General features: G+C 43.4%; 1 protein-coding gene across 1 annotated transcript in view; it reads left to right on the plus strand.

Annotated features, from left to right (window-relative positions):
* The window catches only part of CNKSR2 (connector enhancer of kinase suppressor of Ras 2), a 172,762-nt gene that overhangs the window by 154,267 nt on the left and 6,695 nt on the right, over positions 1-11,800 (plus strand).

Raw genomic sequence — 11,800 nt, forward strand, 5'->3', positions numbered from 1 at the left:
CTCTTTCCCGAAGTTTTGTTGTTTTTTTTTTAACAACAGAACATTACCCAGCTTTTCATATGTGGGATTCAAAATGACAGTGGATGTTAAGATCCGTGGAGTTTCCCTTTTTATTACAATTTAGTGTGGTAGGCAATAGAATAGGGAATGCACTGAGAGCAGCCAGGCTTTTGAAACTGCCTGTGCAGAGACTGCATATCCACACAGAAACTCTAAGTAAACAATTTAGCCGTATGCTGTTTATTCCACCTCTCTCTTTCTCTTTTCTTTGCTAACACAGGTCCACAAAGATTCTCGAGTTCTCAAGCCCTAGCTTATGGAAGTGTGTAATGTCAGTGTGGTTGCAAAATCACACGATCTCCTAGCTCTGTATCTTATCCTTCACCCAACATTGCACAACGCTGGACTGTCAGCTAGGAGAACGAAAGGAGCCAGATTGTGTTGTGCCACCTCTTTTTCTAGTTCTCGCATAAGTTGCCACCAGGATATTTTTCTGTGTTTGTAGCACGTTTGGTGGATTTGGGGCACATTCTTTGCTTCCATTCTCCTCATTCATGTGACCCTTTCCCAGTGCTTCCAAATGAGCTAATGTGTCTTCAACATGGAGAAAACCAACTAAGTTGGTTAGGATGTGTATTGTTCTCTTGTTTTATTTGTGGGTTGTTTGGGGTTTTTTTAATTGGTCTTTGTTCTGTTCTTTTTTAAAAAACATATCTACAAAAAGAGAATATATAACTTTCTGCCCTAAATACCTCTTTTGCATCAGGGATGGATATTTAATGGAGTGAGGTGTAATAGCAGAACAGTGCCATGTCTCTGTCCTCACGAGCATCGCTGCATGCAGATTAGAAAGGCTCTGTAGTGCTGCTACTGTATGCCAGATTTGCTATTTGCTCTTGTTTGCATGATAGTATTTCTAATTTACTAATATGATATGGAAATAATGGCACATCACCGATCTTTCAACATATTGTATCACTGCTTTATCATATTAGGCTAATACACTGCGAGAGTTGATAGCACCTCTCCATGTCAAATGGGAACCACATCTCTTGGCACTGAACGGATTGGACTCAAAGGTTGATAAACTTTTCATTAGAGAATTGGCACGACGGAGACTCAACTTCAGCCTCTTGCAAGCAACCTAATGGCCTCCGTTCAGAAAGTCAGTTCTTCTTGAATAACTTTGATGTTTATAACAGAGAACAGACCTGTTAAAGCATAGACAACCACATGCCTGAATATGACGCCTCCAGGAAGGTGTCAAAGGGCATGGCCAGTCTTTTGAAGAATGCACCCTTTCCACAGTGGGACTAGGCACAAAGTCAGATCCAGTCTACATGGAGCACATTTGCAGAAAATACTGCCCCCTGCACGGGAGAACGGAAGGGGAAGAGGGTCTTGGCAGGGAAAGGGCTTTGATGTCACTCAGTTTTGTTCTGCACACCTCGAGGAATTAAAGAGGGATTCAGCCATGGTAACTGTAATTTCCCATTGCTTGTACTGAACTCCAGTGAACCCATTCAGGCCAACCAGACAGAGTCGTGTCATTTAAGCGTGCTTCACGTTAGTGAAGGAAGTTTCCTTACTGTGTCATGCTAAACTAAGTGTATTCTGTCAAGTGGAGGTATGTACAGACCTTTCAGAGACTTCCATTTATCCAGTGGTTTGTACTGAATTCCCAGAGGGTACGCTGGCACTCGTTCGGACGGTGACGGAGAAGATACCTCACGCTGCGATTTATTAGACTCTGCAGTTAAATCTTTGGTTCCTCTTTATCTTCTAGGACTAAAACATGTGAGTGATGCTGCCTGGCCAAGCAGGCACAAAGTATTCTCTGTGTAACACCCAGACTCTGGAGGGCTGTTTTGGGGCCAGTATTTGTCTGGATGTCACTCAAAGTAGATTCAGATATTGTATTTATCATTATGTTCTGAGTCCCCTATGGGTTGATGTTTGCCTCTATCTCTGTGATTAGAATGTGGATTTTCCTTGATATATTTGGCTAAGGGTGTATTGTAATAATGTTAATGCTAATTACTTGATATTTCATACTATCTTACGGGGAGATACTTTTAAAAATGTATTTTGAAATGTTTTCTTTCTGTTTGCTCAATGTATGGTATTGCATTATGTTAATACCAATAAAATTATATATATATATAGTTATATATATATTTCCCTTTTATAAAGAAGTAAATTATGCTTTTTTGCCTCACAAACAGGAAATGTGCAGTGAATAAAATTACATCATTCTGCCTTACAGCAGGTGACAAAGCTTATAATAGTTTTAATATTCTTTTTTTGAAAAATAAAAAGTATAGTATGACATAAATTAGTTGGAAATTCATCAAAATGCATGTTTTATATTTCTGCTCAATGGGACTGTCACAAAACAGCCTAAATATTTAGCAATGTTGTTTTGGCATATTTAATTTTTTCTAATCAGAAACATGCACTGTATTGCTATTATTGATTACAAAACTGTACTGTCATAAATTTTTGCCTGTTGGCCAGATAGACAAACTCTCTGAGTTTGTCTGTAGGAATTGATTTTAAAATTTAATTTAGTGCTCTTTCCAATGCTTGGCAAAGGCAGAATTTATTTTTTATATAAGGTTGCCTTTGAAGTACCTGCCTCTGCCAGGAATGATAAATCACTGCTAAGTACATAAAGATTCTGCAACCTGAAGGATATGTGATTAAAGTCTTGTTGGAATGGCCTGCAACCCCAGCCAGTCCTTTACATTCTGTCATTAAATTCCATAATTAGTTAGAGGTGAAATGTTTTGGAAATGAATTAGAGAAGCAGAAGCAAGGATGTGACTCTAAAATGTCCTTTGGCTGCCATTTGGGGTAACACTGATGGCTTATTTGCTGCTCATAGCCAAAGGCCAGCATATATCTGCACTAATGCCTATTAGATTGTCTTCAGCTTCCTCTCTTTCTTTTCCCCACCCTTTCTAACATATTGTATTGAGTATCTTTGTTTTGCAGAGGCATTCAGGAGGGCTGTAATTAGCAGTCCCTGGCATTTAATTGCATACACATTTGTTAAATATTTTTCTGTATGCCTTAAAATAAAGTATAGAAAATGGCAGTAAATGTTTCTTTAATGAAGGCATTTGATTTATTCATGAAGTCAGGATTTTTTAAAGGTGTTATTTTGGGCTTAATAAAGGAAATAAGCCAGCAAATTTTCTGTCTTGCTTTTGCATAACCGTCGTCTGTCAGGGCTGACGTTCAGTTCCTTTCTCTTGTTCCTTTCATGGCAAGCACATTCTGCCCAATGGGTGGGGAATGGACCTTTCTGCTGTGACCACTCTCATGCCAGTTGTGAGAGCACTTTATGCTGAGGTTCATACATGTTCGCAAGTTCATTTTGACATCTGGTGACAGGAGTGGTGTCTAGAAGAGCCATGTGGAATTATTGCGTTTCTCTCGTCACAGCAATAGCTGTTGTCCTGAAAGGTACCTTGAACTCCATGTGGTGCTTACAGACCATGGGGGTGTGATGGGCATTCAGCAGCTGATGGGGGGTGCCTAATATTTGGTAGTGTTGTGCCCTGCATAATTAAGATGTAACTCAGGGTGCAGCTTAATTAGGTTGGAATCTAATCAGTGCAGCTATCATAATGTGCAGTTATAAATCCATTAATAAATCTGAATATCTGAATAAATATTACAACTTCTGGGATAACATTTTGGGAAGTATCTTGGGCCCCTTTCAGAAAGGCCTCAGGAGGTGCTTCCCCAGCAGACCACAGTGGGTTACAGAGGTAACTGAGGCAGACATTCAATAACCTGGCCCCTGCCCACACTAATGTCTTTCCCATGTTGAAAGTAAAATTGCAATTCCTTCGTGATGCATTTTGGAATGCTCCACTCTCAGTGCTACATTTTCATACAAAGAAGCAACTTGGGGTGTAGCCTGAAGTAGAGTTCATGTTCAGGGTGGGTGTTGCTCACCAGGAACGTGTCCCCCATGTGTTCAGGCTTTCAGGTATCAATCCCATAAGGCTTGCCAGGCACCGCTGTTGTACGAGCGTGACTGTGGCTTGATTCTGACTGGTGAGTAACATTGCTGGGTCCGTATCATTTGTCACTTAACCTTTCACAACTGTGAGTGCTGCAACCTTAGGTTAGGTTTGTAATACCAGTATTTTCCTCAAGGAGTAATTGCTTCTGTATATTCCTTGTGAATTATTATTTGTAGGGAACTCCTCATCATCCTGCTCCAAAGCTACAGAATCCCCACAGCAAATTTGCCCAGTTTGCTCCAACTCCTGGCTTTTCTCATAAATACAGGTTTTCTGTTGTTTTTGAACTGCAGGGCCCAAGGGGAAGTGTACCATCAAAGTGGGATTGGTGTTTTTATTTCACTTCAGCATTGATAGCTTGTGGTAAAATTAAACAGCACTTATATCAGTGTGTGGCACAGAAAAATGTCAGGATATCCTATTGCATTGTGTAAAATTCTCCCAGAGAGTCACTAAAATCAGCAGATTAAGGTTAAACTGGTGCCTTCATAGGCAACTTAATGAGTAGAGTACCATATCCAAAACCAAGGAGGGATGCAACTATAACCCTACTGCAGAAAAGTTCTGCCACTGATCAGAATTCCATTTATTTGGGAAGCTTTGGAGTGACTTAATTCTTCTGCCCTCTCTGAAATCACAGCCCACCAATATAACCTCATGAAGGAGCAGGACTGTGAGCGAAGAGGGAGCTACAGGTGCTCATTTGAGGGGTGCAGGAGCTGTCAAGAGGCAGCATGAGCAGAAAAAGTTAATTATTCCCTCTGTGTGTCCCTTCTCGCTAACACAGTGACCCCTTAGCTGGCACCTGTACTTCACTGCTCAGTGCATGTCAGGAATGGCTGAATGTCCCTGTCAGCTCCACAATGCAGATCTGCAGGGACAGACACCAAGGGTTTGTCCTTATGCTCAGTTTCGTGCCAGCTGTGTTCAGTAAGCAATTCCAGTTGTGTGGAAAGCTGAAGAGATGTGGCTGAGGTGGGTGTGGGACTCAGAGCAAGAGCAGCCCGAGTGTCCCATGAGGGTGGGGGCTGCCCATGTGAACGTGCTCCAGCCTGCAGCTCACACTGCAGCCAGCAGGGCACAGGAGGCCTGTGGGGCCATGGCTTGTCCTTCAGATGTCCCCACAAAGGTGACACCAGTGGGAAAGAGCTTCTCAGGGATCTACTGACCCAAAAGGAAGACTGCTAGTGCCATAAGTAGTTCCCAATAAGAATTAGACCTTTGGTGCCACAGCAAAGGCTTGGCATCTGTCAGGCCTGGCAGAAGCTAGGGCTAGATCTTTTAAAGGTGGTACCTGCCTGATTCTGGTATTGAATTTGGTTGTAGTGGAAAATGCCTGGAAAACCTTCAGATATCTGGCATTTAGGAGATGAGTTTTCCACTTGCTTGCACAGTTCACTGTATTTCAAGAAACCAAATTTATGCTCGTGCATGTGAGAGTAGAAGCAGGCTGGTACCACGGGGTGTAAAACTCCAGCAAGTGCAGGACAATGTTGTGTTGGTGCTTTCAGTGAGGATCCTCCCTAGGGAGTATCTTTTATTGTCTGCAGGTTTATGTAACAGCAGAGAACAGAAACAGTGTACAACTATCTTGGTAACCAAAAATACTTCCACTTTAGAGGAAATATATAATCCAGATTTAATACCTGCATTGAATAAATATAAAATAATAAATTCAATAAATAGAAAATTTAATGATCCTCCAGCTACTGAAGTTTCACCAAACACATGGATCAAAGCTTGTTTCTAAACAATGCTCTTCCCTTCCTTGATTCAAGCCTTCTGGGAAAATCCTGCATTTTTACAAACACAGGGGCAGAAAGGACAGAGGATTACATGAATCAGAAGAAGGCAGGGAAAGGGAAGCAATACCAGAGAGAAGGGTTGCAAAGACTGAGTACTGCTCAAGAAGAACCCATTTTGCTTTTAATTTAGTTTTAACTCAGCTTGCTTAAACTTTTCTTCTGTTGTAGAAAACATTAATATGCTCGTGTGTGTGTGTACAGACATATACATACAAATATGTGTGTGTGTGTGTGTGTGTGTGTTTACAGGTGTAATCACATATCCTTGATTTTAAAGTGGCATAGGACATAGCATAGCTATCTTTGTACTTTAGCAGGGAAATTGCTCTATTTTACCTAGAGCAGATGATTAGCTGCTGTTTCCATGCAGATCTGCATTTTATTGCACCTCCTGCCTGCTGTACCATGCCAAGCTTAAATAGTGTGTTGCTTCTTCCTTTTCTCAGTAATTAGGGATGTGACCTGTAACATTTTCCTAGGAGGAGCTGACTTTCCCTGTCATTGTGGCTCCCCCATACCTGTGCAGGAGTGACATCATGACATCAGACACCATCTCCTTTAAGCCTTACATTGATTTCACCACTTTGTTCCTTTGAGCTTGGGCGGTGGGGGGGAAAGGAAATACATAGCTAAGTTTGCCAGCCAGCCATCTAAATAATGCTAAAAATTATTAATTCCTGAATCTTTGTACTAGAAGCATTTGGGTATGTCTCACTCTTGGGCAGTTTGGACTCTTTAATGATCAACCTGACCAGCAGCAAAGATGGATTTAGGCTTTGCACTGAGAAACCAACTGCTTCTTTGGAAGATTTCTCCCCTCCACTGCAACGCTGCTAAAATCCACATCCACTCTCCTTTCATCCTCCTTCTTTTTCATCTTGTATCTAGTACCTAGGGAGATCCCTTCAGTCTCTCTGCTAAGTGTTCCTGGGGTTTACAAGCCCAGCCAGGCTGTTGCACACTGTGGCCACAGCCCTTGTCTGCCTGTTGGCACAGCTGGGGCTGCAGAGCTGCTGCAGGAGCTGCCCCTTTCCCAAGGGCTCAGCAGGGCTCTGTGTCTGCTCTGCCTCCCTGTCAGTGAAACCACTGCAGGCCCAGGCAGGTTTGATGGTCCCTGTTGTTAGGCATGGCAGAGAGAAGCTGCTGTGGCATAGGAGGATTACAAATCTTTGCTTTCTTGCTGCTGGGATTATATCAGTTATTAGTTAGCTTGTGGCAGACCAGGGCGTCTGTTCCCAACATAGACACATCAGGGTCAAGAAGGCAAAAGGAAAAAAAACCACCCAGAGGTTTGTGCACCCAAGGCTATTTTATCTAACTTGAGACCATTTCCCAGAGGCCTGGGATGCTTCTTGTTTTGGGGCAGTATTTACTGCATTTACTGACACTCACAGAGAGTCTCCGGGACACTTGAGGTAAATGCCTCCCCTGCACAAAAGGTGAAGAAAAAGGTGTAGCTCTCAAATTGGAATCAAATCTTTGGGATTTGGAGGGAGAAAATAACATGGCAGCTGTTTAATAATGTAATTAGTGATGAATTCTAACAAAATTGCCTCCTTAATATCCTGAGAAAGCTGAGGTTAGCTGGTTCCTCTGCCAGAGGGAGTGAGCTCACCAAAAGGAGTGAAAATGGGAGTTTGAATTTCAGTGGAGCCTGGAGATTTCAGTCTGACTGTGCCTTGTTCTCTTCCTGTCACAGACTTCACAGCAGCTTGGCTTTCTGGGGATTTGCAGAGCATGGCACTTCTGCTCAAGTGCAGGGCTGACTGCAAGGAGAGGAGTGGGCGTGTGTGAGAGGAGTTGCACAGCCAAGGAAAGTGCGTCACTGAGCAGAAAAGGCAGCAAACAGAAAAGAGGAGAGTGGGGAAATGGAGAATTCCATCAGGATGGCAGTGGTGTCCATCAGTCAGGATGAGAAGTCTAAAGGCTCTCACCCAGGGTTGAGCCTGGGTGGTGTCTGGAGGCACTGGCAAAGACCTGAGGAGCCCCAATGAAGAGCTTTGATCTTTGAAAAACAAGACCTTGTTGGCAGGGTTGGTGACAAAATTTATTAACTGTCCTTACATAGGCAGTTCTGTTCACTCAGCCTCACATGAAATCATGGGCTCCTCTGGTACCTCACTGAAAGACAAAAACCATGCAAGATTTTGGCAGCTTGAGCTTTAGCAGAAAAGTGAATCACAGAAGTGCAGGGACCTCCACTGAAAACTGCTGGAGGTTATTCCATATATTTAGAGCAGATTTATGAGAAGTGTGTGCCTAGAGATTCTCTGTGGCCAGAGAGCAGTGTGTTAGCCAGCTGGGCTGCAGCAGTGACCTTCTGCAGGGTTCTAATTCAGTACCATCTTCCTGAATCATCAGTTTACACAGACCAATCATCTCTTGATCCATGTAAATACCAATGGTAACTTTCTCTCTGGTCACTTTTCACAGAAGTACCTTATGCTCTTATGATCTTGGTTATAAGAGGGAAATAATGGAAAGATGAATTGCCAAACAGAGCCAGGAGGTGATTACACTTTAGTACATCACAGAGCTTGGTGCATGCTCTTTTCAACAGGAGTGGCAACACAGTATGAGAAATCCCACCAGTTCTTTCCTGAATGCCAAGAACCCAAACAGTTCCTGACCTGTTGGAGTTTCACCTACTCAGCCATAATCTTCATCTCTCTCTCCTGAGAAAATGTAAAAGTAGTTACAAATATTTACTGCATTCTAAGAACTGAGGGCAAAGTACAAAAAGTTCAGAAACTTTTCCTACAGAAAGCAGAATAGTGAAAACTAATGGTAAACACAATGTTTACTAGACAAATGTATTCATTGTCTCCAGAATTGAAGCAAATAGCTTTGGATTCACCTGAAGACAGCAGGAGCTTCTTTGTTACAAAATTTAGTACCTGTACGTTCTTGCATTTGGAAGACAGGGTTCTCACCAGATTTAGATCCCATGTGTTGCAGTTTTGCTGCTTTATTTCTGCTCCTGAGTTACAGAGTTGTTCAGGCTTCTTTGGGGCAGGGGACAAAACTACAACTTCAGAGAAGACACCCTGCTTTTCAGCAGTATGTGGAAACTGTGACCTGGCAGTGCACTCAGAGAAACAGGAAAGATGCAGCCCCCTACTCAGCAGCTGAATGAGTGTGAAAAACAACTGTTGTGTTGGCTGCTGGTCTGAGGTCACCTGCAAATCCTATTAGATCACATTTTCTACTTAAACAAAACATTACCAGGGGTCTTATTCTTCCCTAACGAGACAGCCATGCTGTAAAAGCATGACTTGCATGCAAATCCACCAATTTTAAAAAAGAAAATATGTTTTAAGCTCAGCTCTATATCTAACAGAATACCTCAGATGCTTTCTGGTGCCAAGGGTTTCACCAACACCTACAGGAAATCAATCAAAGGCTCTAGCAGAAGGCTGAGGGAGGGGAGCTGTGTGTGTAATCTCATTCCCGCCTACTGAGAGCCATTGAGAGCAGCAGCACCACCTTCAGCATTTCTCTGGAAAATATTAAGGGCTTGGGATGTGTTCTCATGCCACCCACTGCCCTCTCCCCCACCATGGGTGAACAAGGCATCTTGCCCTCTTTAGAGCTCTCCCAGCCTCAGCAGCAGCGAGGCATTTAAGGGACTTGTTTTTCTTCCCTCCTCTTTCCTCTTTAGGAAATCCTGTCCCCTTTTTGACGTGCTGCTCGCAGTGACATCACCAAGTCAGTGACAGAGTGTGGGGGAGGCAGCCCCAGCCTGTGGAGGTGATGTTCTGATGCCTTCCAGAGATCTCCTGTCAGAGTTCTGCTGCCCAGCCCAGCCTGTGTCCTGCCCCACATTCCTGTGCCCTCCCTGAGCAGTCTCAGAGCTGTTCCCATTCAGGGGAGGGCAGCAGTCCTGTGTCCCTACTCCCTCTGAGCCACATGGAGCCTGTCCCAGGGGATGAGCCCTGAGGAGCACCAGCCATGCAGATCCCAGGCCAGCAGTGTGGGGAGGAGGGCAGGACAAGCCTCCCTGGCACAGGGATTATAATCACAGGGGCCATGTTGCCATCCAGGTTCCTTAAAGGCACTTGTCATTCAGTATTGAACCTTAGGGTTGAACTCAAATGCTGTACTGTGCCTTGGTTGGGAGTTGCTGTGTTTTAGGAAGCCATGGGTTTTTGATGGCAAGCCTGGGTGTGGTGGCTGGTTGCCAATCCAGGCTCTAGATCACTCTAGCAAAGTGAATTTAGATGGTGTGGAATCAAAGTGCTGGCCTGCTTCTTCAGCAAGCCATCCCTGTCCTAATCCCCTCAGGGTACAGCCTTGGCAGTGCTGCTGGGGAAGGGACACCTAAGGAAAGATTTCTTTTGCCTTGCACAGCAAGAGATGAGGAGAGAGAGAGAGAAACAGGTGTCAAATCCTCCTGTGTCAGACCAGGAGGGAGTTTTCCCTTTGCCCTTTAGCAAATCACTCCCCTTCCACAGCTGTCAGACTGGTGGACATCAGCATTGAGCAATAGGAACTGATAGAGAGATCCCAAACTTCTGACCTCATTGCTGCATAGACTTCTTAAGAAAGCATAAAAATCAAGACCACAAAAGATTTTAACCACTTTCTAATTATTCAGCTACTGAACGTTTTGCCCTTTAGCCTATTAGATTTAGTTTTAATAAGTTTTATATTGTTTAATTAGTTTTAATAAGAAAGAAAATTACAAGAAAGAGAAAAGCATCTCATTTCTATTTTATTTCATTCTGGCCACCATTGACAGTGATGAACCCAGCTCACCAAGCAGGGTAGCGCAGGCTGGGATGATTTAGGGAGCTCTGTGCAGACTCAAAATAATTCCATCAATAAAAAGTCTCTGACCATTCTTCACTTCCATATCTCTTTAAAAAAAATTGTAAAATGTGTGCTTTAAAAACATTTGCCCTCTTAAAGGCCAAAGGAATAAACTGATGAGAGATGAAGCACGATTAGTTGCTGATTGCAAAATTCTTGGATTGTATAAAGATCTGTACAAATGCAAACACTTTTTGTGATGGGGTGAAAAGATTTGGGTTTCTGGAGTTCTTGCCTGAGCCTGAGGAGAGTTGTTGCCCTCCTGCATAGTATGGGCTCAAATAGGAGGTGGTCTCAGGTAGCTCTTGATGGACTAAAATGTCACTTCTAAACACAAACTGCTTCTCTCTTGGTGACTGATAAGAAACCCTCTAAGCCCCTGAGGACACTGGGGTTCTTTACTGAAGGGTACTTCTGTATGTGGGAAACTTCCAGCCACTGGAAATTACTGTCTTGGGTCGGTCACAGGGTGAAGCTAATGCTTGGAACCAAGCAGCCTTCCTGCAAGAGCTTCTAGGAAAGCCTCTTGAGGCCACAGGCACCTTGGGCCAGAGAACAGGCACCCCTGTGAGAGCCAGGAGTGCCTGGGGGATCCCCAGGGCTCTGGGAGCAGCCAGGAGGCCACAGGCAGTGCCTGGGTGCTGCAAGAACGTGTCAGTGTGCAAGGGGCAGCAGGGACAGAGCTAAGGGACACAGCCAACACTGTCCCAAGGGCTGCCCTGGCTACTCCTGATCCCCACTCTGCTAATCCTGGCTGCACTGGTGCTTGCAAAGCTTGTATGGAGTCACTGAAGAGTTTCCTCTGGGGGAAACATTGTCTGGAAGGTTGAAGTGGTTTGATGTTTTCTGAGTGAAGCATTTCAAATGCTTGTATCAGAGTAACACTTCATGCCCAGCTTTTGCTTGGTTTTGTTTTTAAAGAAGCAAAACCTTTCTTTTTTTATTTTTTTCTTTTAAATGCTTTCAGTACTAGTTAGAACAAATATTTTAAACCTGTAATAAATAAATACTTCTCACATTTCTGTATTTTGATATAGTACATAATAAATATTGATTTTTTTTAAACCAAACTATAACGCAAACAGCTCTGTTTTGCTTTGCCATGCTGCCAGGTCATGGTTGTGCACTTATTTTTAGTCTCTA

The sequence above is a fragment of the Geospiza fortis genome, unplaced genomic scaffold, assembly GCF_000277835.1.
Source record: "Geospiza fortis unplaced genomic scaffold, GeoFor_1.0 scaffold161, whole genome shotgun sequence".
Classification (NCBI taxonomy): domain Eukaryota; kingdom Metazoa; phylum Chordata; class Aves; order Passeriformes; family Thraupidae; genus Geospiza; species Geospiza fortis.